At 39.4% G+C, this 24,596-nt stretch overlaps 1 pseudogene; it reads left to right on the plus strand.

The window, feature by feature from the left end:
• Positions 1-1,215: 1,215 nt before the first annotated feature.
• On the plus strand, positions 1,216-24,091 carry LOC132481563 (AFG1-like ATPase; annotated as a pseudogene).
• Positions 24,092-24,596: the final 505 nt, after the last annotated feature.

A 24,596-nucleotide genomic window follows, 5' to 3' on the forward strand; every position in this document is an offset into this window, starting at 1 on the left:
ACTAGATTCAAGCAGAACAAGAATTAATAACATGGGTTGAATGAACTGATGGGGATGATTATAATTTTTATGACTTTTTATATGAAACACTGCTGTTTCTTTAATGTTTTTATTTACAGGTTTAAAGAAGCCTTTTTCTTTTAAGCTGTCTATGATGTATAGCAATTTGATAAAGTATACCTTTGTAAACAGAATTGAAACATTTCATTTTTCTCTGTATCTGATTCCTCCAGAATTGGGAAATTTGTTGAGTGTAATTATTTTCATGGCAATTTAGTTGTTTGTATAAATTCAGTAAGAATCTGTTTTTAGAATACAATTTGAAATATTGTTTATATTATGGCTTTGACAGAATATCATAATTCAGAATATGCATAGAATATAGACCACACAACTTCAAGGAACTGAGGCTGACTTTATGGAGCCAGTAAAGCCTCTTGGAAAACCAGCCTTTTACCTTGCTTGCTAGGTTCCCAGCAGCTTTCCCAGGTAAGTAAGGAAGGTCTCTTCCTGCAGGCCTGGAAACCTCAAGAAATTGAGGAGACTTCAAGAAGAAAGGAATTAACCCAGATCTATAGGTATTGTAGGCAAAGTTTGATGGCAAGTCTTAGGCTTGGATTCTTAGCCTCAAGAGGCTTTTAAATGTCCAATTGAGATTCCTTATGAAAAGTTCCAGCAAAGAAAAATTTAAAATAGCCTCTGTGGTCAGTCAGTACTCTTGCTACAGTTATATAAACATCAGGCCGAGTTTAATGAGACTAGACCTATTTTGCAAACAAATTGGTCTTACTGTGATTATCTTTAATAGAAGTGAGAGAGTGGTTGTAGAGAGAAGAAGATGTTTAGTAAAAAAGCATAAGACATCCTTGTGGATATCAGGTTCTATTCATGTTCATTATCTTTGAGGTTTTGTTATCTACCTGTAAATTGGACTGGATCCTGAATTCTTCCAGTTTCCTCAGATACTGGCTACAACTCTCCAAACTAACACTTCCCATTTTCTCCCACCCTTCTGACCTGAAGTCAATAAGAATAAAGACTTCCTTTCAACCTCCTTGAAAGGGACCATACCATGTCCCTCTCACTATCCAGATAGCAGCCAAACTGCAGGCACTTGAATCTTGACCCAAGATTCAAGAGTCAAGTCTCAGGAATCATTTCCAGACTCTTGAAACTGCATAAGGGCTGGAGATCTAAACTTAAAATTGACTAGGGATGTTCCTCAGCATCTTGAGGCATCTAGAGGTGGACAGCTCTCCCAAGATCACAGATCAAGATCCTCATCTCCAATATGAAACTTTTATTCCTTTTGCCTTTTTGGTACTTTCTTTTTCTCTCTGTTAATGCATGGGAAGACAATACCTCTTAACTCTGGCAACTATTGCTGAATACAAAAAAAGGCCATAGTTATACAAGAGTCCCTAGACTTTTCTTGCTAAGATGGCTTTAGATAAGAGATTTCCTTTAGATTACTTCCTGGCTGAACAAGGAGCAGTCTGTGCCATAACAAATACCTATTGTGGTACGTGGATAAACACCTCTGGTATTGTAGCCAATATGAGGAATTAACAAACAAGACACTTAGCTAAAACAAGTTGATGCCTTTCCAGGTACATTCTTTGATTTATTTGATGCCAACTGGTTTGGTTCATGGGGGCCCTAGCTAAAGAGTAGACATTACTCTCTTGGTATTATCCTCCTGATAGTCATCATTGTAGTCTCCCTGGTGCTCTGTGTTCTCTCAAAGGTCTTAAATGCATGTTCACAGCCATCAGATGGTCTCACTGTGCTTGAAGAAACAGGAACAAGATGAACAATGAGATAAATAGCAAAAGTAATTCTTCTATGGACCTGATATCATAATCTACAAGTTTTCATGGTGAGACAGGAACAATTTTGATGGTGACTGAGAGTGACACTAATACCAAAAGGTGGAATTGTTAAAGTAATTAAACAAGGGGGCCATTAGAGGTGGCCCTAATGCCATGATGGCCTATGTAAGCAAACCAAAATCTGAGCCTGTAAATGCCTCAAGGTTACAAAATCAAAAACTAAGGACAGCCAATCACAAACAGCCAAGTGAGCTTTAAGCTGTTGCCAGCCAAATAATTTATTTTCTTTGCTTCCGTACCTTCCCTAAGTAAGTCACTCTCCTGGATCCTGTCAGTGGAGCACTCCTATTCACTTCCCATTTGGTGCTCAATTAGAATCAATCTTTGTTCAATTAAATTTGTAAAAATTTTAATATGCCTCAGTTTATCTTTTAACAGAACTCAAGAAAGGAAGAATAGTCTATTATATTTACCCAGATATTTACCATCCTGTTCCTTTTCCTCTGCAAGTATAGTCATACTTCTGTCTAAAAATAAAATTTCATCTTTCTTATAGTGTTATACCCTGCTTTCTTCACCAGCAACACAAATTGAATGTCATTCAATGTCAATAAACATCCATTTGCATCATAATTTCAGTGCTTACAAGAATACTAATGGCTCATATAAACATGAAAGTATTAAAATTCGCCAACATTTGTTTTGGGTCAAGTAACATTTATTCTCAGAATTACAGTGTGACTTTTTTCCATCCTTATTTTACAGATGAAGATAGTAAAGAACTGGGAGGTTAAGTACTTTGCCTAAGCTAGCATACTTAGAAAGTGACACATCATGGATTTGAACCCAAATAGCATGGCTCCAGAGCCCATGAATATTTAGGGGGATAGACCTTGAGGCACAGAAGCACACAGATTAACTATCAAGTTTCAGCCACATAAACCCAAACTGAGACACACTTACACATACAAATGCATTATCAAAAATTGTGCTCAGCTTCTTCCCTCCATAAATGGGTATTCTTTGAATATATTTCCAAAACACTAAAATCTCGAGTAACTTATTTATCTGTAAAAAGTATTTTCTATTTTCAATTTTTTCTCATAATAAATTTTCCTGTTTACAATTCTTCAAACAATACAGAAATGTATATTTATAATATGAAATTACCCTGACTCTCCCTTCTGCTTGATACCTGTCTTCTGACCCAAAGGTGTCCACTCTCAATAGATTGGTGCCTTTTCTCCAGATGTGTTTGTCTGTAGGTGAAACATTATCATAATCAGAGATACACAAAAATATTTATTCATACATGTTTTCTTTTTCAGTATAGAATCCCATTATTCATATTCTGCAACTTGCCATTTTTTCATCAAAAATAACAGCTCTTCATGTTTTCATGTATTTTGTTAGCTAATGTGTCTTCAAATGTTACTTGGTATATATATTGTTCTTTACATGAATACACCATTTATATTTGTACTACCCATTGCTGTGAAGGGTAGCAGAACATGCCATGCAAAATATGCTTCTGTGGTGTAAGGAATATTTTGAGCTGATTATTTTAAGAAACAACAGACACAAGAAAATCTCTAAAAACAGAGTAGAACTTACCCTTTTGTAAGGAACATTTACATTTATAACGGAAATCTCCACAAGTAAGTGTCTCCCTCTCTGTTCTTCCCTCTGAAGGAGGACTTGAAATCACATGAAACTCTTGTCAATGGAGAAGGCACCAACTTTAATCGGCATAACAAACCTTACCTTTGTTAACCTTGCTTTTCTTGGTAAACTCGAATAACAAGCCTCTCCTCCCACCCCCAAAATCTTTCTTTGCCTTTGGCTGAAGATTGTTTTTAAGGTGGTGGCATGGGCCATCTCAAGGAGTTATTCAGTTTCCCTGGGTATCTCCCATGTGTACATGAAGTATACATATTAACAAACTTATTTGTTTTTCTCTTGTTAATGTCTTTTATTACAGGGGGTCTCAGCCAAAAACTCTGAAGGGTAAAGGGAAAATTAATTTTACTCTCCTACCATTTTGGCAATCATGAAGGGCTCCACTGGGGCACCTCACTTGCTCTGGAGTCTACAGATGGGATCCTGAAAAACTGGCAGAAGCTGGCTAAGGGTAAGAATTCTTACCAAAGTCAGCTCTCCTGGATCTCTGTCTGTAGTGTCCAGTCAAGAGGGGAAGGATAAAATCTTACAGTGTCTCTTCATTTCCAAATTCCAATTGGCAAAAGAAAAACATTTGTAAGATTTAATTCTTTGAATTGTGACTGGTGAATTTGGTTTTAGGTACCCGTTGGCTATTGATCCTTTTCCTCCCAGGGACAGCTATCACTTTCCTGTTTGTCTTGTATGTTGTGAGAACTTGGCTTGGCTTTCTGCCTGCCCAGAGCACATAGGTTGTCATTTCTTGTGTGTGCAGGTGGCTTGAACATCAGGATGTAGGCCCCAAGAATATAGTCAACCAGAAATGTGGGTTGCACCCCATTTTCAGCTAATGTCCTACTGACTGTTGCCTACTCTTAGGGGGCATATCGATAATTACCTTGAATGTAAATGGATTAAATGCTCCAACCAAAAGACAGACTGGCTGAATGGATATGAAAACGAGACTCGTGGGCTTCCCTGGTGGCGCAGTGGTTGAGAGTCCGCCTGCCAATGTGGGGGACATGGGTTCGTGCCCCGGTCCGGGAAGATCCCACATGCCACGGAGGGGCTACACCAGTGAGCCATAGCCGCTGAGCCTGCACGTCCGGAGCCTGTGCTCCACAACGGGAGAGGCCACAACAGTGAGAGGCCCACGTACCGCCAAAAAATAAAAATGAGACTCATATGCATGTTGTCTACAAGAGAAACACTTCAGACCTAGGGACACACACAGACTGAAAGTGAGGGGATGGAAAAAATATATACCATGCAAATGGAAATCAAAAGAACGCTGGAGTAGCAATATTCATATCAGTTAAAATAGACTTTAAAATAAAGACTGTTACAAGAGATAAGGAAGGACACTACGTAATCAAGGGATCGATCCAAGAAGAAGACATAACAATTGTAAATATTTATGCACCCAACATAGGAGCACCTTGATACATAAGGCAAATGCTAACAGCCATAAAAGAAGAAATCGACCATAACACAATAGTAGTGGGGGACTTTAACACCCCACTTACACCAATGGACAGATCATCCAGACAGAAAATCAATAAGGAAACACAAGCTTTCAATGACACAGTAGACCAGATAAATTTAATTGATATTTATAGGACATTCCACCCACAAGCAGCAGAATACATTTTCTTCTCAAGTGCACATGGAACATTCTCCAGGATAGATCACATCTTGGGTCACAGATCAAGCCTCGGAAAATTTAAGAAAATTGAAATCATGTCAAGCATCTTTTCTGACCACAATGCTATGAGAGTAGAAATCAATTACAGGAAAAAAAATATATAAAAACCACAAACACATGGAGGCTAAACAATATGCTACTAAATAAGAGATCACTGAAGAAATCAAAGAGGAAATTTAAAAAATACATAGAAACAAATGACAAAGAAAAAGAAGGAAAATTTAAACAATAATTATCCTAGGCCTTTGATAATAGGTAAATATGCACCAAAACTCATTCTTAGAGAAAATTTACATCTTTTCTCAGTGCCTTTGAGATGTAGACTTTCAACTCTGTCTCTCTAGGACCTGAGAGCATCTCTTTTAAATGCAAACTTCAGGGAGGTGATTCTTGTCAGAAGTTAAAGAAATAAATTTATAGGAGCTACTTGGAAACTAGACAAATGAAAAAAATCTTAAAAGTCTTCTCTACAAATAGTGGTAAAAAGCTTTAGCCATCTGAGCAGATAACCTTAACTTTTCCATCTGCCAGAAACACAGTTTGAATCCAAGTGTTCTATTATAAATTAGTGAGTTTTAAACTATTGTGCCTATATCATTGCTAAATTTTAAAATGAAAGCTATATCTTTATTTGTCTGTATGTCTATGTGTATGTTAGAGATGTGTGATACTTCTCTACCTCCAAATGGTAAAAGATTTGTAAAAGATCTCTATTTGATTGGCTTAAAGAAAAATAGGGCTTCCCTTGTGGCGCAGTGGTTGAGAGTCCGCCTGTCGATGCAGGGGATCCGGGTTCGTGCCCCGGTCCGGGAAGATCCCACATGCCGCGTAGCAGCTAGGCCAGGGAGCCATGGTTGCTGAACCTGCACGTCCAGAGCCTGTGCTCTGCAACGGGAGAGGCCACAGCAGTGAGAGGGCCACGTACTGCAAAAAAAAAAAAAAAAAGAGAGAGAAAAGAAAAATAAGTGCTTATATAAATTAAGTATCACTAAACTCTAAGAAATAAAATAGAAACTAACACAAATGTTTTTTCAAGTTCACATGATGTGAGATAATCTAAAGTAAATAAAAACTAGTTTGTTTGTTGGATTAATTAAGACAGACATGTCTTCAGAGTTATCAACATTAAATATAATGCAGATACAACTTTTGTTCTACCTAGATATACTAGTCATAAGTTCATGTTATGTCTTACAATATTTGCCAGCAAGAAAAATAACAAGATTATGGCTAGCTGCTTAATGTCTTGTTAAAATTTCATGAGTGATCTCAACATAATTGTTAAGAGCAAGTGAATTAAGTAAATGTACATAAGATAAAAGTGTATAAAATAAATTTCAAACAGTATTTTTTTTTTTTGGCAATACGCAGGCCTCTCACTGTTGTGGCCTCTCCCGTTGCAGAGCACAGGCTCCGGACACGGAAGCTCAGCGGCCATGGCTCACGGGCCCAGCCATTCCGCGGCACGTGGGGTCGTCCCGGACTGGGGTATGAACCCATGTCCCCTGCATAGGCAGGTGGACCCTCAACCACTGCGCCACCAGGGAAGCCCCACAAACGGTAATAATTTTTTTAAAAACATATTTATTTAATTTATTTTTGGCTGTGTTGGGTCTTAGTTGTGGCACGTGGGATCTTTCATTGTGGCATGCAGGCTCTTCATTGCAGCATGCGAGCTTCTCTCTAGTTGTGGTGTGTTGACTCCAGAGCATGTGGGCTCAGTAGTTGGGGAGCGCAGACTCTCTAGTTGTGGTGCATGGGCTCCAGAGTGCGTGGGCTCTGTAGTTGTGGAGTAATTATGTTTTATAATGTCCCCTTAAAAATAGTTTCCCAAATTATTAACTTTTAGTAACTTCCAACCTTAGAATTTTGCTGAGTTAAATTATAGATATTCTTGTAATACCTAGATCATTTCAAAATAATACACTGAAACATTAATTGCTAAACGTACATCTAGGTTTACCTACTTTTGTCCCCTTATTAAAAAGGAACAAAAGATATTTGGTCTTGTTAGCAAAAATGGCTTGTGCCACACTGAAAGTTTGTACTATGAGGAAGCACATGCTTTTAAAAATTATCAAATGTATTCATAAATTTGCCAATCTACAAACTGTCGGAATGGACCAGACAGTTCACAATTGCTTAGTTCCTAGTTTTCACTATAGTTTATGGTTTGTAAGCATTAAGAATTCTAATTAATACATATAATTAAAACTGCTAAAATTACTATGGGAAATTATTTCATCTCTATATGTAAGAAAAGTAGGATGTTTGGGGATAAGAAAAGATTTGAGGTATGGAGATGCATTTTTGGTAAAGGAAAAGGTAATTTTGTCCTACAGTAGAATGACTTGTTTCAGAATGAGAAAGAGGAGAATACAGGACACACTAAATGGATATAGAAAGTAGAGGAGAGAGGAAGAGAAATTTACTTTGTATGGTCAAGCTGGCTAAAATTGAATGAATTTATTATAAAGGTTTAATTTTTTTAATTTTATTTTTTTGGATGTATTTTTTTAACTTTCTATCTTATATTGGTGTATAGCTCATTAACAATGTTGTGATAGTTTCAGGTGCACAGCAAAGTGACTCGGCCATACATATGCATGTATCCATTCTCCCCAAAACTCCCCTCCCATCCAGGCTGCCACATAACATTGAGCAGAGTTCCCTGTGCTATACAGTACACCCTTGTTGGTGATCAATTTTAAATATAGCAGTGTGTACATGTCAATCCCAAACTCCCTAACTATCCCTTCCCTCCACCCTTCCCTCCTGGTAACCATAAGTCTGTTCTCTAAGTCTGTGAATCTGTTTCTGTTTTGGAAATAAGTTCGTTTGTATCATTTCTTTTTAGATTCCCCATATAAGCGATATCATGCAATATTTCTCTTTCCTGTCTGACTTACTTCACTCAGTATGACAGTCTCTAGGTCCATCCATGTTGCTGCAAATGGCATTATTTCATTCTTTTTTACAGCTGAGTAATATTCCATTGTATATATGTACCACAACTTCTCTATCCATTCCTGTGTCGATGGACATTTAGGTTGCTTCCATGTCTTGGCTATTGTAAACAGTGCTGCAATGAACATTGGGGTGCATTCATCCTTTTGGACCATGTTTTTCTCTGGATGAATACCCAGGGGTAGGATTGCAAGATCATATGGTAGCTCTAGTTTTAGTTTTTAAGGAGCCTCCATACTGTTCTCCATAGTGGCTGTACCAATTTACATTCCCACCAACAGTGTAGGAGGGTTCCCTTCTCTCCACACCCTCTCCAGCATTTATTGTTTGTAGACTTTTTGGTGATGGTCATTCTGACAGATGTGAGGTGATATCTCATTGTAGTTTTGATTTTCATTTCTCTAAGAATTGGCGACGTTGAACATCTTTTCATGTGTTTGTTGGCAATCTGTATGTCTTCTTTGAAGAAATGTCTATTTAGGTGTTCTGCCCATTTTTGATTGGGTTGTTTGTTTTGATGATATTAAGCCGCATGAGCTATTTGTATATTTTGGAGACTAATCCCTTGTCAATCACATCATTTGCAAACATTTTCTCCCAATCTGTGGGTTGTCTTTTCCTTTTATTTATGGTTTCCTTTGCTGTTTAAAAGCTTTTGAGTTTAATTAGGTCCCATTTGTTTATTTTTCTTTTTATTTCCATTACTCTGGGAGACGGATTGAAAAAGATATTGCTGCAATTTAGGTAAGAGTGTTCTGCTTGTTTTCCTCTAGGAGTTTTATAGTGTCCAGTCTCATATTTAAGTCTTTAATCCATTTTGACCTTATTTTTGTGTATGGTGTTAAAGAATGATATAATTTTATTTTTTTTACATGTAGCTGTTCAGTTTTCCCAGCAACATTTGCTGAAGAGGCTGTCTTTCCACCATCGTATAGTCTTGCCTCCGTTGTCATAGATTAATTGACCATAGGTGCATGAGTTTATTTCTGGGCTTTCTATCCTGTTCCATTGATCTATATTTCTATTTTCATGCCAGTACCATACTGTTTTGATGACGGTAACTTTGTAGTATAGTCTGAAGTCAGGGAGCCTGATTCCTCCAGCTCCATTTTTTTTTCTCAAGATTGCTTTGGCTATTCAGCGTCTTTTGTGTCTCCATACAAATTTAAAATTTTTTTGTTCTAGTTCTGTGAAAAAATGCCATTGGTAATTTGATAGGGATTGCATTGAATCTGTAGATTGCCTTGGATAGTGTAGTCATTTTGACACTATGGATTCTTCAAATCCAGGAACATGGTATATCCTTCTATCTGTTTGTCTCTTCTTCGATTTTTCCATCAGCATTTTATAGTTTTTGGAGTACAGGTCTTTTGTCTCCTTAGGTAAGTTTATTCCTAGGTATTTTATTCTTTTTGATGTGATGGTAAATGGGATTGTTTCTTGAATTCACTTTCTGATCTTTCATTGTTAGTATATAGAAATGCCACAGTTTTCTGTGTATTCATTTTGTAGCCTGCAACTTTACCAGATTCATTGATGAGCTCTAGTAGTTTTCTGGTAGCATCTTTAGGATTTTCTCTATATAGTATCATCTGCAAACTGTGACAGTTTTACTTCTTCTTTTCCAATTTGGATTCCTTTTATTTCTTTTTCTTCTCTGATTGCCATAGCTAGGACTTCCAAAAACTATGTTGAATAAAAGTTGTGAGAGTGGACATCCTTGCCTTGTTCCTGATCGAAGTGGAAATGCTTTCAGCTTTTCACTATCGAGTATGATGTTAGCTGTAGGTTTGTTATATAAGGCCTTTATTGTGTTGAGCTATGTTCCCTCTGTGCCAACTTTCTGGAGAGTTTTTTATCATAAATGGGTGCTGAATTTTGTCAAAAGCTTTTTCTGCATCTATTTAAATGATCATGTGGTTTTTATTCTTCAATTTGTCGATGTGGTGTATCACATTGATTGATTTGTTGATATTGAAAAATCCATGCATCCCTGTGATAAATCCCACTTGATCATGGTGTATGAACCTTTTAATGTATTGTTGGATTCGAATTGCTAGTATTGTGTTGAGGATTTTTGCATCTATGTTCATCAGTGATATTGGCCAGTAATTTTCTTTTTTTGTGGTATCTCTGTCTTGTTTTGGCATCAGGGTTATGGTGGCCTCATTTGAATGAGTTTGGGAGTGTTCCTTCCTCTGCAATTTTCTGGAACAGTTTGAGAAGGATAGGTGTTAGCTCTTCTCTAAATGTTTGATAGAATTCGCCTGTGAAGCCGTGTGGTCCTGGGGTTTTGTTTGTTGGAATATTTTTAATCACAGTCTCAATTTCAGTGCTTGTGTTTGGTTTGTTCATATTTTCTATTTGTTCCTGGTTTAGTCTTGGGAGACTGTACCTTACTAAGAATTTGTGCATTTCTTCCAGGTTGTCCATTTTATTGACATAGAGTTGATTGTAGTAATCTCTCATGATCCTTCGTATTTCTGTGGTGTCAGTTGTAACTTCTCCTTTTTCATTTCTTTTTTTTTTTTTTTTAAGATGGAAATATGAATGTAGTTGTTTATTTATTTATTTATTTATTTTCCCATTTTTTTATTAGTTTCTGCTTTATAACAAAGTGAATCAGTCATACATATACATCTGTTCCCACATCCCCTCCCTCATGCATCTCCCTCCCTCCCACCCTCCCCATCCCTCCCCTCCAGGCAGTCACAAAGCACCGAGCTGATCTCCCTGTGCTCTGCGGCTGCTTCCCACTATCTATCTAGCCTACGTTTGGTAGTGTATATATGTCCATGCCTCTCTTTCGCTTTGTCACAGCTTACCCTTCCCCCTCCCCATATCCTCAAGTCCATTCTCAAGTAGGTCTGTGTCTTTATTCCCGTTTTACCCCTAGGTTCTTCATGACATTTTTTTTTCTTATATTCCATATATATGTGTTAGCATACGGTATTTGTCTTTCTCTTTCTGACTTACTTCACTCTGTATGACAGACTCTAGGTCTATCCACCTCATTACAAATAGCTCAGTTTCGTTTCTTTTTATGGCTGAGTAATATTCCATTGTATATATGTGCCACATCTTCTTTTTTTTTCTTTTTTTTTTTATTTTACAAATTTAATCAGTTATACATATACATATGTTCCCATATCCCCTCCCTTTTGCGTCTCCCTCCCACCCTCCCTATGCCACCCCTCCAGGCGGTCACAAAGAACCGAGCTGATCTCCCTGTGCTATGCGGCTGCTTCCCACTAGCTATCTACCTTACATTTGGTAGTGTATATATGTCCATGCCGCTCTTTCACTTTGTCACAGCTTACCCTTCCCCCTCCCCATATCCTCAAGTCCATGCTCTAGTAGGTCTGTGTCTTTATTCCTGTCTTACCCCTATGTTCTTGATGACATTTTTTTCTTAAATTCCATATATATGTGTCAGCATACAGTATTTGTCTTTCTCTTTCTGACTTACTTCACTCTGTATGACAGACTCTAGGTCCATCCACCTCATTACAAATAGCTCAATTTCATTTCTTTTTATGGCTGAGTAATATTCCATTGTATATATGTGCCACATCTTCTTTATCCATTCATCCAATGATGGACACTTAGGTTGTTTCCATCTCCGGGCTATTGTAAATAGGGCAGCTATGAACATTTTGGTACATGTCTCTTTTTGAATTATGGTTTTCTCAGGGTATATCCACATCTTCTTTATCCATTCATCCGATGATGGACACTTAGGTTGTTTCCAGCTCCGGGCTATTGTGAATAGAGCTGCAATGAACATTTTGGTACATGTCTCTTTTTGAATTATGGTTTTCTCAGGGTATATGCCTAGTAGTGGGATTGCTGGATCATATGGTAGTTCTATTTTTAGTTTTTTAAGGAACCTCCATACTGTTCTCCATAGTGGCTGTACCAATTCACATTCCCACCAGCAGTGCAAGAGTGTTCCCTTTTCTCCACACCCTCTCCAGCATTTATTGTTTCTAGATTTCTTGATGATGGCCATTCTGACTGGTGGGAGATGATATCTCATTGTAGTTTTGATTTGCATTTCTCTAATGATTAATGATGTTGAGCATTCTTTCATGTGTTTGTTGGCAGTCTGTATATCTTCTTTGGAGAAATGCCTATTTAAGTCTTCTGCCCATTTTTGGATTGGGTTGTTTGTTTTTTTGCTAGTGAGCTGCATGAGCTGTTTATAAATTTTGGAGATTAATCCTTTGTCAGTTGCTTCATTTGCAAATATTTTCTCCCATTCTGAGGGTTGTCTTTTGGTCTTGTTTATGGTTTCCTTTGCTGTGCAAAAGCTTTGAAGTTTCATTAGGTCCCATGTGTTTATCTTTGTTTTTATTTCCATTTCTCTAGGAGGTGGGTCCAAAAGGATCTTGCTGTGATTTATGTCATAGATTGTTCTACCTATGTTTTCCTCTAAGAGTTTGATAGTTTCTGGCCTTACATTTAAGTCTTTAATCCATTTTGAGCTTATTTTTGTGTATGGTGTTAGGGAATGATCTAATCTCATACTTTTACATGTCCCTGTCCAGTTTTCCCAGCACCACTTATTGAAGAGGCTGTCCTTTCTCCACTGTACATTCCTGCCTCCTTTATCAAAGATAAGTTGGCCATATGTGCGTGGGTTTATCTCTGGGCTTTCTATCCTGATCCACTGATCTATCTTTCTGTTTTTATGCCAGTACCACACTGTCTTAATTACTGTAGCTTTGTAGTATAGTCTGAAGTCAGGGAGCCTGATTCCTCCAGCTCCTTTTTTCGTTCTCAAGATTGCTTTGGCTATTCGGGGTCTTTTGTTTTTCCAAACAAATTTTGAAATTTTTTGTTCTAGTTCTGTGAAAAATGCCAGTGGTAGTTTCATAGGGATTGCATTGAATCTGTAGATTGCTTTGGGTAGTAGAGTCATTTTCACAATATTGATTCTTCCAATCCAGGAGCATGGTATATCTCTCCATCTGTTTGTATCATCTTTAATTTCTTTCATCAGTGTCTTATAATTTTCTGCATACAGGTCTTTTGTCTCCTTAGGTAGGTTTATTCCTAGATATTTTATTCTTTTTGTTGCAATGGTAAATGGGAGTGTTTTCTTGATTTCATTTTCAGATTTTTCATCATTAGTGTACAGGAATGCCAGAGATTTCTGTACATTAATTTTGTAACCTGCTACTTTACCAAATTCATTGATTAGCTCTAGTAGTTTTTCGGTAGCATCTTTAGGATTCTCTATGTATATTATCATGTCATCTGCAAACAATGACAGCTTTACTTCTTCTTTTCCCATTTGGATTCCTTTTATTTCCTTTTCTTCTCTGATTGCTGTGGCTAAAACTTCCAAAACTAGGTTGAATAAGAGTGGTGAGAGTGGGCAGCCTTGTCTTGTTCCTGATCTTAGTGGAAATGGTTTCAGTTTTTCACCATTGAGGACAATGTTGGCTGTGGGTTTGTCATATATGGCCTTTATTATGTTGAGGAAAGTTCCCTCTATGCCTACTTTCTGCAGGGTTTTTATCATAAATGGGTGTTGAATTTTGTCGAAAGCTTTCTCTGCATCTATTGAGATGATCATATGGTTTTTCTCCTTCAACTTGTTAATATGGTGTATCACATTGATTGATTTGCGTATATTGAAGAATCCTTGCATTCCTGGAATAAACCCCACTTGATCATGGTGTATGATCCTTTTAATGTGCTGTTGGATTCTGTTTGCTAGTATTTTGTTGAGGATTTTTGCATCTATGTTCATCAGTGATATTGGCCTGTAGTTTTCTTTCTTTGTGATATCCTTGCCTGGTTTTGGTATCAAGGTGATGGTGGCCTCGTAGAATGAGTTTGGGAGTGTTCCTTCCTCTGAAATTGTTTGGAAGACTTTGAGAAGGATGGGTGTTAGCTCTTCTCTAAATGTTTGATAGAATTCGCCTGTGAAGCCATCTGGTCCTGGGCTTTTGTTTGATGGAAGATTTTTAATCACAGTTTCAATTTCAGTGCTTTTGATTGGTCTATTCATATTTTCTATTTCTTCCTGAGTCAGTCTTGGCAGGTTGTGCATTTCTAAGAATTTGTCCATTTCTTCCAGGTTGTCCATTTTATTGGCATAGAGTTGCTTGTAGTAATCTCTCATGATCTTTTGTATTTCTGCAGTGTCAGTTGTTACTTCTCCTTTTTCATTTCTAATTCTATTGATTTGAGTCTTCTCCCTTCTTTTCTTGATGAGTCTGGCTAATGGTTTGTCAATTTTGTTTATCTTCTCAAAGAACCAGCTTTTAGTTTGGTTGATCTTTGCTATCGTTTCCTTCATTTCTTTTTCATTTATTTCTGATCTGATCTTTATGATTTCTTTCCTTCTGCTAGCTTTGGGGGTTTTTTGTTCTTCTTTCTCTAATTGCTTTAGGTGCAGGGTCAGGTTGTTTACTCGAAATGTTTCCTGTTTCTTAAGGTGGGATTGTATTGCTATAAACTTCCCCCTTAGAACTGCTTTTGCTGCATCCCATAGGTTTTGGGTTGTCGTGTCTCCATTGTCATTTGTTTCTAGGTATTTTTTAATTTCCTCTCTGATTTCTTCAGTGATCACTTCGTTATTGAGTAGTGTATTGTTTAGCCTCCATGTGTTTGTATTTTTTACAGATCTTTTCCTGTAATTGATGTCTAGTCTCATAGCATTGTGGTCAGAAAAGATACTTGATACAATTTCAATTTTCTTAAATTTACCAAGGCTTGATTTGTGACCCAAGATATGATCTATCCTGGAGAATGTTCCATGAGCACTTGAGAAAAATGTGTATTCTGTTGTTTTTGGATGAAATGTCCTATAAATATCAACTAAGTCCATCTTGTGTAATGTATCATTTAAACCTTGTGTTTCCTTATTTATTTTCATTTTGGACGATCTGTCCATTGGTGAAAGTGGGGTGTTAAAGTCCCCTACTATGATTGTGTTACTGTCGATTTCCCCTTTTATGGCTGTTAGTATTTGCCTTATGTATTGAGGTGCTCCTATGTTGGGTGCATAAATATTTACAATTGTTATATCTTCTTCTTGGATCGATCCCTTGATCATTATGTAGTGTCCTTCTTTGTCTCTTCTAATAGTCTTTACTTTAAAGTCTATTTTGTCTGATATAAGAATTGCTACTCCAGCTTTCTTTTGATTTCCATTTGCATGGAATATCTTTTTCCATCCCCTTACTTTCAATCTGTATGTGTCTTTAGGTCTGAAGTGGGTCTCTTGTAGACAGCATATATATGGGTCTTGTTTTTGTATCCATTTAGCCACTCTGTGTCTTTTGGTGGGAGCATTTAGTCCATTTACATTTAAGGTAATTATTGATATGTATGTTTCTATTCCCATTTCCTTAATTGCTTTGGGTTCGTTATTGTAGGTATATTCCTTCTGTTGTGTTTCTTGCCTAGAGAAGTTCCTTTAGCATTTGTTGTAAAGCTGGTTTGGTGTTGCTGAACTCTCTCAGCTTTTGCTTGTCTGTAAACCTTTTAATTTCTCCATCAAATCTGAATGAGATCCTTGCTGGGTAGAGTAATCTTGGCTGCAGGTTTCTCTCCTTCATCACTTTAATTATGTCCTGCCACTCCCTTCTGGCTTGTAGAGTTTCTGCTGAGAGATCAGCTGTTAACCTGATGGGGATTCCCTTGTGTGTTATTTGTTGTTTTTCCCTTGCTGCTTTTAATATGATTTCTTTGTGTTTAATTTTTGACAGTTTGATTAATATGTGTCTTGGTGTATTTCTCCTTGGATTTATTCTGTATGGGACTCTCTGTGCCTCCTGGACTTGATTAACTATTTCCTTTCCCATATTAGGGAAGTTTTCAACTATAATCTCTTCAAATATTTTCTCAGTCCCTTTCTTTTTCTCTTCTTCTTCTGGAACCCCTATAATTCGAATGTTGGTGCGTTTAATGTTGTCCCAGAGGTCTCTGAGACTGTCCTCTGTTCTTTTCATTCTTTTTTCTTTATTTTGCTCTGCATCAGTTATTTCCACTATTTTATCTTCCACCTCACTTATCCGTTCTTCTGCCTCAGTTATTCTGCTATTGATCCCATCTAGAGTATTTTTTATTTCATGTATTGTGTTTTTAATCGATGCTTGATTCATCTTTAGTTCTTCTAGGTCCTTGTTAACTGTTTCTTGCATTTTGTCTATTCTATTTCCAAGATTTTGGATCATCTTTACCATCATTATTCTGAAGTCTTTTTCAGGTAGACTGCCTATTACCTCTTCATTTGTTAGGTCTGGTAGGTTTTTATCTTGCTCCTTCACCTGCTGTGTGTTTTTCTGTCTTCTCATTTTGCTTATGTTACTGTGTTTGGGGTCTCCTTTTTGCAGGCTGCAGATTCGTAGTTCCCGTTGTTTTTCGTGTCTGACCCCAGTGGCTAAGGTTGTTTCAGTAGGTTGTATAGGCTTCCTGGTGGGGGGGACTAATGCCTGTGTTCTGGTGGTTGAGGCTCGATCTTGTCTTTCTGGTGGACAGGTCCACATCTGGTGGTGTGTTTTGGGGTGCCTATGGCCTTATTATGTTTTTAGGTAGCTTCTCTGCTAATGGGTGGGGTTGTGTTCCTGCCTTGCTAGTTGCTTGGCATAGGGTGACCAGCACTGTAGCTTGCTGGTTGTTGACTGAAGCTGGGTGCTGGTGTTGGGTTGGAGATCTCTGGGAGATTTTCGCTGCTTGATATTATGTGGAGCTGGGAGGTCTCTTGTGGACCCGTGTCCTGAAGTTGGCTCTCCCACTTCAGAGGCACAGCACTGGCTCCTGGCTGCAGCACCAAGAGCCTTTCATCCACCCAGCTCAGAATAACAGGGAGAAAAAGCAGAAAGAAAGAATTAGTAGAAGAAAGAAAGAGAGAGGGAAAGAAAGGAAGAAGGGAAGAAAGGAAGGAAGGAAGAAAGAAAGAAAGGAGGGAGGGAGTGAGGAAGGATGGAAAGAAAGAAGGAAAGAAAGGAGGGAGGGAGGGGGCAATGAAAGCAAAAGGAAGAGTGAATGGAAGAAGGGAGGGAGGGAGGAAGGAAATAAAGAAAGAAAGACAGGAGGGAGGGAGGGAGGGAGGAAAGAAAAAGAAAGTGGAAAGAAGAAGGGTGGGAGGGAGGGAGGAAAGAAAAAGAAAGAAGGAAAGGAAGAGCGGAGGGAGGGAGGGAGGAAGGGAAGGTAGGAAAAAAAGAAAGAGCAGGTAAAGTAAAATAGAATAAAGTATGAAATATAGTAGCGTTATTAAAATTAGAAAGTAATTATTGAAAAAAAAAAAAAAAAACGAACCGATAGAACCCTGGGACATATGGTGGAAGCAAAGCTATACAGAGAGAATCTTACACAGAAGATTACACATACACATTCACAAAAAAAGAGAGCAGGGGGAAAAATCAAAAATCTTGCTCTCCAAGCCCACCTCCTCAATTTGGGATAATTCGTTGTAAAAAGAGGAAAAGGGCAAGAAGTCTGAAATCTTGCTCTCTAAGTCCACCTCCTTACTTTGGAATAATTCGTTGTAAAAAGAGGAAAAGGGGGGAAAGTCTTAAATCTTGTCCTCAAAGTCCACTTCCTCAATTTGGGATGATTCACTGTCCATTCATGCACTCCACAGATGCAGGGCACATCAAATGGACCGTGGAGCTTTAATCCGCTGCCTCCGAGGCTGCACAGAGAGATTTCCCTGACTCTGCTCTCACAGCTCCCGGGTCTCAGCCTTGGACCTGGCCCCGCCTCTGTGCGTAGGTCGCCGGAGGGCGTCCGTTCTTCGCTCAGACAGGACGGGTTTAAAGGAGCCGCTGATTCGGGGGCTCTGGCTCACTCATGCAGAGGGGAGGGAGGGGCGCGCAGTGTGGGGCGGGCCTGCGGAGGCAGAGGCCGGCGTGACGTTGCAGCAGCCCGTGGCGCTCCGTGCGCTTTCCTGGGAAAGCCGTCCCCCGGTCTCGGGACCCCGGCAGTGGCGGGGTGCCCAGGTCCCCCGGAAGGCGGGGCGGACAGTGACCCGCGCTCGCACACAGGCCCCGCGGCTGCGGCGGCGGCGGGCGGCGGCAGGCGGCGGCGGTGGCGGGCCGCGGGGGCGGCGGCGGCAGGCGGCGGCGGTGGCGGGCCGCGGGGGCGGCGGTGGCGGCGGGCGGCGGCGGCGGGCCGCGGCGGCGGCGGTGGCGGCGGCGGCGGCGGCGGCGGCGGCGGCGGGGGCGGCGGCGGGCCGCGGCGGCGGCGGGCGGCGGCGGGCGGTGGGCGGCGGCGGCGGCTGCGGCCCACGCCTGTCTCCGAGGTCCACGCCTTACCCGCGGCTCGCGCCTGTCTCCGTCCTTTTTCATTTCTAATTTTATTGATTTGAGTCCTCTCCCTTTTTTTCTTGATGAGTCTGGCTAAAGGTATATCAATATTTTTATCTTTTCAAAGAACCACCTTTTAGTTTCATTGATCTTTGCTGTTGTGTTCTTTGTCTCTATTTCATTTATTTTTGATCTGATCTTTATGATTTCTTTCCTTCTACTAACTTTAGGTTTTGTTTGTTCTTCTTTCTCTAGTTGCTTTAGGTGTAAGGTTAGTTTGTTTATCTGAGATTTTTCTTGTTTCCTGAGGTAAGATTGTATTGCTATAAACTTTCCTCTTAGAACGGCCTTTGCTGAATCCCATAGGTTTTGGATCATTGTGTTTTCATTTTCATTTGTCTCTAGGTATTTTTTTATTTTCTCTTTGATTTCTTCAGTGAACCATTGCTTGTTTAGTAGCATATTGTTTAGCCTCCATGTGTTGTGTTTTCTATAGTTTTTTTCTTGTAGTTTATTTCTAATCTCATAGCACTGTGGCTGGAAAAGATGCTTGATATATTTTCAATTTTCTTAAATATACTGAAGCTTGCTTTGTGGCCCAGCATGTCATCAGTCCTGGAGAATGTTCCATGTGCCCTTGAGAAGAATGTGTATTCTGCTGCTTTTGGATGAAACGCTCTATAAATATCAATTAAGTCCATCTGGTCTAATGTGTCATTTAAGACCTGTATTTCCTTATTGATTTTCTGTCTGGATGATCTGTCCATTGATGAAAGTGGGGTATTAAAGTCCCTCACTCTTATTGTGTTACTGTCGATTTCTCCCTTTATTGCTGTTAATATTCCCCTTAAATATTGAGGTGCTCCTATGTTGGATGCATATATATTTACAATTGTTATATTTTCTTCTTGGATTGATCTCTTGATCATTATGTAGTGGCCTTCTTTGTCTCTTATAACAGTCTTTATTTTAAAGTCTACTTTTTTCTGATATGAGTATTGTGACTCCAGCTTTCTTCTGATTTCCTTTTGCATGGCATATCTTCTTCCATCCTGTCACTTTCAGCCTGTATGTGTCCCTAGGTCTGAGGTGGGTCTCTTGTAGACAGCATATATATGGGTCTTATTTTTGTATCCATTAAACCAGTCTGTGTCTTTTGGTTGGTGCATTTAATCCAATTACATTTAAGGTAATTATCGATATGTGTGTTCCTATTGCCATTTTCTTAATTGTTTTGGGTTTGTTTTTGTAGGTCTCTTATCTTCCCTTCCTCTTTTGCTCTCTTTTCTTGTGATTTGATGACCATCTTTAGTGTTGTGTTTGGGTTACTTTTTCTTTTTTGTGTGAGTATCTATTGTAGTTTTTGGGTTTGCTCTTTGCATGAGGTTTTGATATAGCTGTCTATATATGTACAGGGTTGTTTTAAGTTGCTAGTCTCTTTCCCACCTAGAGGAGTTCCTTTAGCATTTGTTGCAAAGCTGGTCTGGTGGTGCTGAATTCTCTTTGCTTTCGCTTGTCTGTAAAGCTTGTGGTTTCTCCAGTAAATCTGAATTAGAGCCTTGCTGGGTAGAGTATCTTGGCTGTAGGTTCTTCCCTTTCATCGCTTTAAACATATTGTGCCATTCCCTTCTGGCTTGCAGAGTTTCTGCTGAGAAATCAGCTGATAACCTTATGGGCGTTCCCTTGTATGTTATTTGTCATTTTTCCCTTGTTGCTTTTAGTATTGTTTCTTTGTCTTTAATTTTTGTCAGTTTGATCACTATGTGTCTCGGCGTGCTCCTCCTTGGGTTTTTCCTGCCTGGAACTCTGCACTTCCTGGACTTGGTTGACTGTTTCCTTTCACATGTTAGGGAATTTTTCAGCTATTGTCTCTTCAAATATTTTCCTGGGTCCATCCTCTCTCCTCCTTCTGTGACCCCTGTAATGCGCATGTTGGTGTGTTTAATGTTGTCCCAGAGGTCTTTTAGGCTGTCTTCATTTCTTTTTTCTTTATTCTGTTCCATGGCAGTGATTTCCACCATTCTGTCTTCCAGGTTACTTATCCGTTCTTCTGCCTCAGTTATTCTGTTATTAATTCCTTCTAGTGTATTTTTAATTTCAGTTATTGTACTGTTCATCTCTGTTTGTTCTTTAGTTGTTCTAGGTCTTTTTCAAACATTTCTTGCATCTTCTCCATCCTTGACTCCATTCTTTTTCCGAGATCCTGGATCACCTTCACTTTCATTATTCTGAATTCTTTTTCTGGAAGGTTTCCTATCTCCACTTCATTTAGTTCTTTCTTCTGGGGTTTTAGCTTGTTCCTTCATCTGGGACATAATCCTCACCTTTTCATTTTGTCTAACTTTCTGTGGTTGTGGTATTCATTCTGCAGGATTGTATTACTTCTTGCTTCTTCTGTCTGCCCTCTGGTGGATGAGGCTATCTAAGAGGCTTGTGCAAGCTTCCTGATGAGTGGAACTAGTGGTGGGTAGGCAGGGCATGCTCAGTAAAACTTTAATCCACTTGTCTGCTGATGGGAGGTGTGTGTTCTCTCCATGTTGGTGTTTGGCCTGAGGCGAACCTGCACTGGAGCCTGCAAGCTGTTTGGTGGGGCTGATGGGGGCCTCCGGCAGGGTTCACACCAAAGAGTACTTCCCAGAACTGGTGCTGCCAGTGTCCTTGTCCCCATGGTGAGCCAAAGCCACCCCCACCTCTGCAGGAGACCCTCCAACACTAGCAGGTAGGTTTGGTTCAGTCTCCTGTGGGGTCACTGCTCCTTTCCCCTGGGTCCTGGTGCACATAAGACTTTGTGTGTGCCCTCCAAGAGTGGAGTCTCTTGTTTCCCTCAGTCCTGTGGAAGTCCTGTGATCACATCCTGCTGGCCTTCAAAGTCCGGTTCTCTGGGGATTCATCCTCCTGTTGCCGAGGCCCCCCAGGGTTGGAAGCCTGACACGTGGCTCAGAACCTTCACTCCAGTGGGAGAACTTCTTTCATATAATGGTTCTCCGGTTTGTGAGTCACCCACCCAGCAATTACGGGATTTGATTTTATCATGATTGTGCCCCTCCTACCATCTCATTGTGGGTTCTCCTTTGTCTTTGGATGTGGGGTATCTTTATTTGTGGGTTCCAGCGTCTTCCTCTCAATGGTTATTCAGAAGATAGTTGTGATTCTGGTACTCTGGCAAGAAGGGGTGAGCACACATCCTTCTACTCCGCCTTCTTGAGCCAATCTTCCATAAATGTTTAAATAATAAGCTTTAATATCAATAGTATATTTATGTTAAAATAAAACTTAATTTTCTTTCATCTGCTATGAAGACAGGGTTTCTTTGACTGTAGGTCTGCTCTTGATAAGAGATTGGGAAAGGTTTCTCTGTACCTTTTAAATAATCTGCCTAGAAAGGTGATTGTTTTTCTCTTTCCAAAATAATTTCCTGTGCTTCATGTTGTGTTTATCATGTCTTTAATTACATAAGAAAACTGTCTTCTCAGTATTAAAATAGCTAAGTTTTGCTCACAACTATGTAACCTGCTGTATTTGCTTTTAAATTCTTTTATTGTCACTTTGGTTAAATAGATAATTAAGTATTGTTCCATAATGATCTGTGATCCCATTTAGTCAAATGTCCCTTTCTCTTAAACTATCTATAACCCCATGTTATTTTGGGGATCTCAAGAAGAGACAAAAAGAGCAAAAATCATTAGAAAACCTTGGTGTCTACTATTCAACGATAAGTACTCTTAAGATGTGAGTGTATATTTGTTTTCAGAAATTTTGTTATGCAAATATAACCTGCATTTTTAAGATGAGCAATGAGATGATACCCTACATACGGTTTTGTAAACTGCTTTTTTTCGACAAACATCATATTATGGAGGTTAAGTCAAGCCAAGCAGTATAAGCCCACATAATAATAAAATGGCCTTAAGCACTAATGGTCAATTTAGGTATGATAATAATAAGAATGGTTAATATTATTACTGACTTCCTCTGGCCCTACAGTGTTGTAAATGCTAAACCTATTTTTGGTCATTTAATTCCCACCACGTCCTGTGAGGAGAAGCTATTGTTTCTGAACTGTAACCATCAGGGAACTGAGGCACAGTGATGGCAGTGCTAGCCTGTCACAATATTAAGATATGAACCAATTCTGGGTGGCAGCTGAGCCCCACATCTAACTAGTGTACACTAGTGCTTCACATCTGATAAGACCCTCAACCTTACTGTTCATCAGGGCACAGCGAAATAAAACTAACATCCTATGTTTTTTTCTCAGTTAGCTGGGCAAAAGTTTAAACAACAGATCTTAATCAGTGTGGTTTGGAATTTGGAGACCTGTGTCCTGTTATATTGTGGAAGGGGCTCCTCCAACATTCTGTCTCCCTTCCTGTGCCTCAGGGATGTTCCCCTACTAAAGTGGAAAACTTTCCTGTGCTTGGAGCAGAAAATGTTTATGTTTCTCCAGGCTTTTTAATATTTTGTATAATTGCAAGGGCAATAGGAATTTATTACAGTCAAAATAGATAACATACAAAGGGAAATAAAATAATAATACCTCAAAGCCCACCATCTGAAGGAAAGCCCTTCTAGGCACTTAGCACCGAGCCAACTGAGAGGAATATGTGTTGGGTGCAGGGCTTGGGCTGCTGCTCTCGCCGCTTCGGTCACCGCCCCTGGAAACCCCTTTTGTAAAGCCTATACAGTTCAGACCACCGAGAGTATGTCTCCAACTGCTGCTACAGAGGTTTATCCAAAAGCTTTAGCTGTTTGCCATGGACCACTGGACCTCTATGACTTTCTGATCAAAGCTCGTGAGCTAAAGGACGATGAACATCAAAGAAGAGTCATACAGTGTTTGCAGGAATTACATGAGGACCTTAAAGGATACAGTATAGAGGCAGAAGACCTTTTTTTTCCCTAAGGTACAGGGAAAACAATGGTGATGGACGTGTTTTATGCTTATGTGGAAATGAAGAGGAAAAAATGGGTTCATTTTCATAGTTTCATGCTAGATGTTCACAAAAGAATACACTGCCTTAAACAGAGTTTGCCAAAAAAGGAAACCAGGACTCATGGCTAAATCATACGATCCAATAGCTCCTATAGCTGAAGAAATCAGTGAAGAAGCATGTCTCTTATGTTTTGATTAATTTCAGGTCACTGACATTGCTGATGCCATGATTCTGAAACAACTTTTTGAAAATCTGTTCAAAAATGGGGTAATCGTTGTGGCAACATCCAACAGGCCACCAGATGTTCTCTATAAAAATGGACCCCAAAGAGCTAACTTTGTACCATTCATAGCTGTCCTGAAGGTCTCTGAGGCAATGAGAGAATGGAATGCATGTATGTGGGCAATGCTGTATTTCTTTCTGGAATACTGTAACATGGTCCAGCTAGATTCTGGGATAGCTTATCGGAAAAGGGAACTTCCTGATGCAGGAGAACTCTACTATCTCACAAGTGAAGCTGATGTGGAGGCTGTCATGGATAAGTTGTTTAATGAGCTGGCTCAGAAACAAAGTGATTTAACTAGACCAAGGATTCTAAAAGTGCAAGGCAGAGAGCTGCGGCTGAATAAAGCCCGTGGAACCGTTGCCGACTGCACATTTGAAGAGCTATGTGAGAGAGATCCCATCCAGGATACCACATTACCTTTAGTCATCATGCCTCCTTAGATTCCTCTTAGTTGTGACAATTTCTCAGACTTTCCTTCTTTTTGATGACCCTGACAGTTTTGAGGAATACTGGTCAGTTATTTTGTAGACTGTCCCTCAAATGGGATTTGTCTGATGTTTTTCTCATGATTTGACTGGAATTGTAGGCTTTGGGACAAAGACCACAGAGGTCAAGTGCTATTTTCATCAGATCATATCAAGGGCACATATGATCAATATGACTGTTGATGTTAACCTTGATCACACTTGTCTGAGGTAGTGTTTGTCTCCACTATAAAGTTACTCTTTTCCCCCTTTTTCCATAATGAACTCTTTGGAAGGAAGTTCTTGCTGAGTTTTTATACTTATGTGGAAATGAAGAGGAAAAAACGGGTTCCACAATTATCTAACAAGGCTGTTAAAATACTTTCCCCTTTTCCAACTACATATTTGTGTGAGGCTAGATTTTCTTATATGACTCAACCAAAGCAACATATAAAAATAGTCTGGGGGGCTTCCCTGGTGG

The sequence above is a fragment of the Mesoplodon densirostris genome, chromosome X, assembly GCF_025265405.1.
Source record: "Mesoplodon densirostris isolate mMesDen1 chromosome X, mMesDen1 primary haplotype, whole genome shotgun sequence".
In the NCBI taxonomy this organism is placed as follows: Eukaryota; Metazoa; Chordata; class Mammalia; order Artiodactyla; family Ziphiidae; genus Mesoplodon; species Mesoplodon densirostris.